This window comes from Vanessa tameamea, chromosome 5 (genome assembly GCF_037043105.1).
Source record: "Vanessa tameamea isolate UH-Manoa-2023 chromosome 5, ilVanTame1 primary haplotype, whole genome shotgun sequence".
Taxonomy (NCBI): domain Eukaryota; kingdom Metazoa; phylum Arthropoda; class Insecta; order Lepidoptera; family Nymphalidae; genus Vanessa; species Vanessa tameamea.
This window is the reverse complement of record NC_087313.1, coordinates 2,125,656-2,134,371: the sequence shown is the minus strand read 5'-3', so window position 1 is coordinate 2,134,371 and position 8,716 is coordinate 2,125,656.

Below are 8,716 nucleotides of genomic sequence, written 5' to 3'. Positions count from 1 at the left end.
TCATTGAAACTTATTTTTTGTTTTTGTTTTAATTCTTTGCTGTCATTGAATTATACTCAGACGTTATTAATTTTTGTCATTGTATCTGTCATTTATTACATAATAAATGGCGAAGACAACTTCATTCCTACGTCCCACGACACATCTCTTTTTAGGGTCCGTACCCAAAGGGTAAAAACGGGATCCTATTATAAAGACTTCGTTTTCTGCCCGTCCGTCTGTCCGTTCGTCTGTTTGCCACCAGGCTGTATCTCAAGAACCACGGTAGCTAGACAGTTGAAATTCACAAATTATGTATTTTTGTTGACGCTATAACAAAAATACTAAAAACAAAATAAAATAAATATTTAAGGGCACCCATAATACAAACGCGACTCTTTTTGCTATTTTTTGCGCAATATCAATAATAGCAACAGATTAGTACTCGTGGGCACTTGAAATGTTCACAAAATACTCAGTTGTATTTTTACTTTCATAATAAATAATAAAATAAATATTTAAGGAGGGCATACAAAAAACGCAATTGTTTGCATTTTTTGCTCGATATCAATAAATGTACCTACTGATGTTTACCTATTCAATGGTACGGAACTCTTCGTGCGCGAGTCCGACTTGTACTTGGGCGGTTTTTTAATTGTGTTATTTAATATTTATTCTACATACTTTCTTCTTTTTCCTACCACAAAGTATATAGGCAGAGGAGACACTGGCGTAGCAATAAATATGACCTATTTATTACGTTACCAGCCAAGGAATCTAAAAACACCTTGAGCCTGTAATAACAACGGTTCACTCATCCTTAAAACCTGAATATAACAATATTATGCTTGGCTTCATCGAATAATTGTTTGGCGGTAGAAACATTGGCGAGTGTTTAATGTATATTAGGATTCTATGAACTTTGATATGACGTTTCGTTATCATGCTTTTGAATTACCAACATATAATTAGCAACTATCAGCGTATATCAGATGGGATGTACCATCGGAAAACACTATACCGTTGCTGTTTTACTTATCAGCAGAAACTTGAAAAATGAAGAATTTTGGTGGTAGGGTTTTGAACAAGCCAGACTGGGTAGGTACCACCCAGTCTGATATTCTACCGCTATACAGCAATTCTTAGTACTATTGTGTTCCGATTTGAAGGGTGATTGAGTCAGTGTAACTACAGGCACTAGGGATATAACAATAGCTTAGATGCCAAGCTTGGTGGCGCATTGGCGATGTAGGGAAAGGTCTATGGGCGGTGATGACCACTTTCTGTCAGGTGGCCCATTTGCTCGTCCACCTACAAATATTATAAAAATAAAATACAAACTTGCACCCCCCCCCCCCAATTTCCCTCTTGGGTGATGAATTTTCAAAAATCTTGAAACATCCGTCTTATAGTCATAAAAATGCACATATACCGATTTCCATATTTCCAACTTTCAAAAAAACCTGACTATCATACAAAATTTCACCCACTTACGCAATGAGTTAAAAACAAATCATTTATATATGTGTTAAACATATAAATTACAAACACTTTTATCCATAATCTATAACTACATTTGACGAATTTATATACAAAGTTACGCCTACGTTGCATTAAAAGTTCCAATACAAATTTTCATCCTGTTAGACCCACCGGTTTTGCCTGTGCGTTGTATGTCAGTCAGTCATTTTAAAATTTTATCTATAAGTCTACGACCAGTGTACGCTGTTCCTTATTCCCATTTCAGTCAAGTTTCGTCTGCAGCGGTCAGGAGTCTATCGTCGTCCGTAAAAATAATATTGAGTTTAATTTTCTTGAGTGCCGTCTTCCTTCAATTTGATTGTGTCGTTTAAATAAATAAGAGTTTCTACTTTATATTGTTGAATTCTTTTATTTTATCGTTTTTATGTTGTAGCCAAAGAATTTACTGAATTAAATTTGGTATCAATTAAATGCATATTTTTAATTTATTTATATATTATTGTATACCACCTGAAAATGGTGTGAAAATAGCTCAAAACCAAGTCTATACGAGAACATAAATATTTCGGAAATAATTAAATAATTTATTCTATAAATCGTATTAAAATCCACCGTAACATCATTTGATTCATGTATTTGTAGTTTTTTTTTAAAAGAACTATGTTTTCTTTTACTCTAAAATAAAAGCAACTAACACTTTTGTAATACAAACTTTTGCAAGCTTGGGATTTTATAAATAATGAATTCCATACTAGCAATCAGATTCTACTAATTTATTAGTGTTCCCGAGCTCTCCTTTGACCTACAAACGGGTAAGCCAAGCTATTTCAAGGCGTCTCCCTGTCTTTGGCTCGAGGTGTTAACTTAAGCTAAATCACGTTTCGCTGCTTCAACAAAACGGCGGTTGTTTTGCATAAATTGTTAAGATTTTTAAGCTAAATTTAAGTTTCAATGTGGATGGTGATATTTTTAAAATATATATATATACATTTTTTCATCTTTATAAGCATCTATTTATTTTTAAACAACTTCATGTCTATACTCGTGAAAAAACGAAGTGAAGAGTTTCGTGTGGAATTCGTTAGTCAATTTACATTTACAAATTAAAATAATGATCTAGTTGTGATTATGACTAATTTCATAACTTAGCTGAGGGGTTCTGTCTGAAAGAATTCTAGTACTAAGCTTAAATCGTTTCTTTGCCAAAGGGCTGTGTTAACGATATATGGATACTCGCCTATCAAAGAAGTCATAACTGTGGTAACAATCTAGGAACTTAAAAACTATACTAAATCACGCCTGTGTCAATACAAAACAGTTTATGCTTTAAAAACGACGGTATTTTATTTAAAATCTGGAAAAGGGAAAATTAATTTTAATTACTAAATCTGAAATATTCAAAAAATCAGAAGATTTTCCATAAGAAATATTAAATATAATCATAATATAAAAGATTAAATCGGTAAAACTTTACGAATTATTGTATGATAATTTTCTAGTTGCTAAAATTAAACTTATTGAATTAACAATAGAACATCTCGCCACTTTTGAAATGCAATCATAATTCCGAAAAGGACTTACGTATAACAAAATAGGTTTGTCATAAGTCCTTTTAAAAGTCAATTGTAATTAATAATAGAGCAATGGACGTTGTGTATTCATATCATTGTCTTCCGTCCGACGGCAAAGAGGACTAGTAATGTTTGAATGTGTGGGTGTCTAAAGCCCGAATGCGTTAACCGGTTCTGTATTCGAAATGCGGTTGGATTTGCAAAAGGGTTTCTATGTAGGATCTGTGTCACCAGAAATGTGATTCTGTAAATCGTTTATATACATCTTACCAGGGTAACGCGTCGTGCGAAGCCGGAACGAATCGCTAGCAGCTTTAATATATTCATACTAAATAATTTATTTATTTACACTCATGCATAATATATTTTTAAATATAAAATACAAAATATATAAAATATATTTAAAAATATAAAATACAGAGGCCAACCAGTGGCGGGAACAAGGTCCAAGCCACCAGTGGTCAGGGCCCCAGAGAGAGGAACTTCCTCACAATACGCGCCGTGCTGAGGAGTACTGCCTTCTGCATCAGGCCCTTGACCCAGCTGCCTAACGAGAGCCTCTTAAGGTGTTGGTCGAGGCTCTTGGCCATTAGGCCATTCGCTGAAACGACTATCGGCACAATAACTGCTGTATCCACATCCCACATGTCGACAACCTCGTGAGCTAAGTCAAGATATTTTATTTGTTTATCCTTCTCAGCCTTCACGAGATTCTCGTCATGAGGGATGGTGACGTCAACAATTATCGTGCGTAATTAATTAATTAATTTATTTTATTATTTACTTAATTTTTCTTGTAAGACTCATAAAATCTTATGTTCGGGTGAAATTAATAATCTTATATTACAAATACGAAAGTAACTCTAAACACACTGCTGCAACCCAATTGGATGAGATTTGGAAAAGCAAGCTTGAACTCCAAGACTACTATTTTATGCTTAATATCTCCACTAACCTCTCCAACGCGAGCGGAGCCACGGGCGATAACTAGTATGACAATAAAATCTAGCATATAACGTAAATAGATTATTATTTATTGTTTTTTTTTTTATTGTCTTGGGTAATGTAACAGGAAATTCAAATTTTGATGTAATTCTTTTTACCGTCAATTTTGTTACATTTAAATGATGCATACTGTGTTTACCCGCGAGTGGCTTTGAATTATTTATTGTATTTTTTTGTTACTTTTTTGTGATATGCGAAGTTGTTGGTAGAAAAAATATGTAAAATGAGTATCCTTTGTTCGTGCTGTATGCGTCATTACGCCACTCCTTCAATCATTATGATTGAGTTGAAACATTATTGACAATTGCATATAACTTTCTGTACGTACTTTGTGTAACGTAAAATATATTTTTTTTTACTTTAAGCAGTTATTTTTCCACGTATGAAATCAAATATAAAAAATATTGTAATTTTAAGTAAAAAAAAAAACAGAATTCAATCATTTTAACTATGAATTAGAATAGCAAGCGTGACCAGCCTAACGGACGTGGTCCTTTTTGTATAAATATTATCAAATATATAACTTACAAGTTGTAGGGGGTTGGTTGTCATGTGTCAGGCAAAAAAAGGAGCCTATGTCCTTTCTTGGAGTTCAAGTTTGGTTCACACAAAATTTCGTCAAATTCGATTCATCGGTTTGGCAGTGAAATAGCGACAGACAGACAGATAGACAGAGTTAAAGTGATTATAATATTAGTATAGATTATACATTATATACCATTTAATATTCATGAATCTATATAAGAATGAATCGTACACAGTATTGTACAGATATATAGATGTATTACGATTATTAATAAAAGTCAATAAAACGAGCAATGATAAATTAAATTATTTAAAAGACTCAATAAAAAAAAAACATTAATCACTAGTTAAATAAAAAATATTGATTTCGTTCTTTCTGGGCGATATTCAGTTTCTAAATGTATATACGAAATTGATATCACGTTCTAGGTATGACCTGTTCTGAACTCCGAGCAAGTTAAGACGTGAAGGCGTTACAAATAAATTAACTTAAGTATTCATAATATTAATTAGGATTTTAGAATGTTTTTGCAGTAACCGCCTTATCCTGTCTGTATATATAAACCAATTGTCATGGCAATTTATACATAACGTATTTATGGATAAATTTCAACCTTATATACAAATATAACCATAATCGTAACTACATTATATGATCGTAAATCGACTTTTAAGTGCTCTAATATTTTTCAATTAAATTAAAAGCCGGTTAGGAATCTAGATTCTACCGACAAACACCAGTAATAAACTCTTTAGAAAGAAAGATTGAGCCGAGATGGCCCGTGGTTAGAACACGTACATGTTAACCGATGATTTCGGGTTCAAACCCAGGCAGGCACCACTGAATTTTCATGTACTTAATTTGTGTTTATAATTCATCTCGTGCTCGGTGAAGGAAAACATCGTGAGGAAACCTGCATGTGTCTAATTTCAACGAAATTCTGCCACATTTGTATTCCACCAACCCGCATTGAATTCTGACGAATAAAAAATAAAAATAAACCAAGTATATACTACTTAATCTACAAAAAAAAACACAACAAAACAGGAAGGAAAATATGAAAATATAAATTTGGTAAGCAATGATAGTGAACGTGTCCTAAATAGGTGTACCAATCAGTTTCCAAGTTGGGTTCCGAAAGCCTAAAGCTGATTTTCAATGGTACCCTATGTAGCTATGACGGTATTAGATACTCTTTACTGAAAACCAGTAACATATTCTTACATTTCAAATTATAACAACAATTGAAACAAACTTATCTTGCATGGAAATCAATACTGAGCCCACACACTTTACTTGGTAGTAAGGCTTTGTGCAAGCCCGTCTGGGTAGGTACCACCCACTCATTAGATATTCTACCGCCAAACAGCAGTACTCAGTATTGTTGTGTTCCGGTTTGAAGGGTGTTGGTAGTTCCCGAGGTTGGTGGCGCACTGGTGATGTAAGGAATTGTTAATATTTCTTACAACGCCATTGTCTATGGGCGGTGGTGACCACTTACCATCAGGTGGCCCATATGCTCGTCCGCTTTACGATATCATAAAAAAAACACTTTTTATATAATAAATGAAACGCCTTTTTAAAGAAAGTTTTATGTGTTTGAATTTTATTAATTGACAATAATACTGCGGAATTTTAGTTTCGAAGCAAAAACCTTGCCCGAGGAGAGATGAACACAAAAACTTGATGTTGCTTCACATTTTTATACAAAGCTTGTGGATATTTTCAATAATTAATATTATTATGGATATACACTTAATAATAGACTACTGACTCGACAATCGCGTGTTCTTATATAAGTACACATATATCTTAAAGATAGTGTGATACTGCACAATTTATAATTATTTGAGTTGTGATGTTGGTCATGCATTTTCAATTTAATTACAGAGCTCGCAGCTTCGTTCATTAACTACTTCGCCATCTTGCAACAGGCATCTTCAAAACTTTGTTCTTCAAAGCTGAATATTAATTACCTAACTGACGTTGTGTGATTCTTGTATGGAAGCTGTTTGTGGACTTTGTACATGAAAGTTCTTATGAACGAGCGTTGTATTTATTAGCTTTGCTCGAATATGTTTGTGTCTACGTGCTAGGTCAATCAGCTAATGCAAAGGTTTTGGACAGAAGAGCGAACAGATTTAAATGCCTACAGCTAACGTAAGTAAATAGCAAAGTTAGTTTTAAATTGCCTTTGCTGGGCTCAGGTGTCACCCTCGTGTTGAAAAGGTTTTGACAATTCATATACAGGTTTTTACACGATGTTTTTCTTCACCACCATGCACGAAATGAATTACTTATGACATTTTACAAGTGTGTGTAGCCTATTTCTATCAAAGACGGAGAAAAGATAAACAAAATTTGCATTAGGTATATAAAATATTTCCTTTACAATATATTTCGGAGTAGAAGAAGAAATTATCAAAAAAAATTACAATTATCTTACACTTTATGAAATAATTACAAAATTAAACAAAAATACAAACTCTTGTACCCATTTAATTATATAACCTTTATACCAAAATAAAACATCAATCGGTTATACAAACAAAAATACTTTTAGCAATCGTTCTGTACCAAGCCAACGAGCAGAATGCCCCTTAGTACGGGCGTACGCGCCGCCTTATAAAGATTATTTTTATATTGTAGAAAAGAGTTTCCTAAATATATAACATGTTTTTTAATGTGTGTGTGAACCTGTATCCGCGCAAATTTATGAAAATTTACCTGTGTCACATAAACCATCAACCCTATTTTACTTCGTTGAGAGGCGAATTAAAAATGTAACCTATCTCCTTCTCCGGGACTCAAACTATCTACACACCAAATTTCATCTAAATCGGTTCAGCGTTTTAAACGTGGAGAGATAACAGACAGAGTTACTTAAGCATTTATAATATTAGTATACATATAGATAGTCTTGATACATAGTTTAAAAAAAACTGTCACTCGTGTAATTTGAGACTTTGGCAAATTTAGAATTTAAATCAGATCTTTACTACGGTTTTACTTGGATCAGATGCGTAAATTTGCGGTGTCCATTGTCTTTCAAACTGAATATTAACAGCGGCGCATCCTCAACGGAAACTAACCAAATATGCAGGAGATCGTGTGTGCGTAAATAGCCTAGTCCGTTGGGATGGCAATATAACACTACTGGAGAGAGATCAGGCGAATCAAAAGCTTTACATATTTACTGACGCACGGAATGTAACACCGTCACCCTGACCGAAAGCCGGGATGCTCGTGAGAATAGCTTGTTAGACATTATTTTTTATGCGAAAACCTATTGGCATACCCCGGGGGTACTACCGACCCATATACCGTGTCGGAAATAATTTCGCCGAGATGGCTCAGTGGTTAGAATGCGTGTAGCGTAACCGATGATTTCGGGTTCAAACCCAGACAAGCACCACTGAATTTTCATGTGCTTAATTTGTGTTTATAATTCATCTCGTGCTCCGCGGCGAAGGAAAACATCGTGAGGAAATCTGCATGTGTCTAATTTCAACGAAATTCTGCCACATGTGTAATCCACCAAACCGCGTTGGAACAGCGCGGTGGAATATGCTCCAAACCTTCTCCCCAAAGAAGAGGAGGCCTTGGCCCAGCAGTGTGAAATTTACAGGCTGTTAATGTTATGTGAAAAATAATTTCGGTGTAAAAGTAAAGTCAATGAACTCATACACTTTAATAAAGTAGGAGATATTTGTGTATACGTATGTATTACAAAGTAGAGAAGGTTTGACTCACTGTTAGTAACCCTAAGTAATATTAATACCTGTTATATCTTTAATCATAAGCGTCTTAGAATTTAATTCAACCGTGTGTATATATATACGAAACACAAATCCGAGCGGCTCGGACACATTCAACTTTGCTTCATCGTCGACTTAATTGAGATTCAACCGTAGCGAACGGTATATAAGATTCAAATTCATTTATTTATGTGAAAAGCAAACATTTCCAGTAAAGGCCTTAATTAGTAGTAGTTGGGTAAACATACGTCAGAAATGTTTACGTCATAAATTATACACGTAAGAGGCTAACAACTTGATATTATTTAGCTAAGGGTATCGCTAGAGGTCGTGTTAAGCTCAGGTGTTTTGTTTGATAATATATGAGTCGGTTATATACATATATACATACTGTA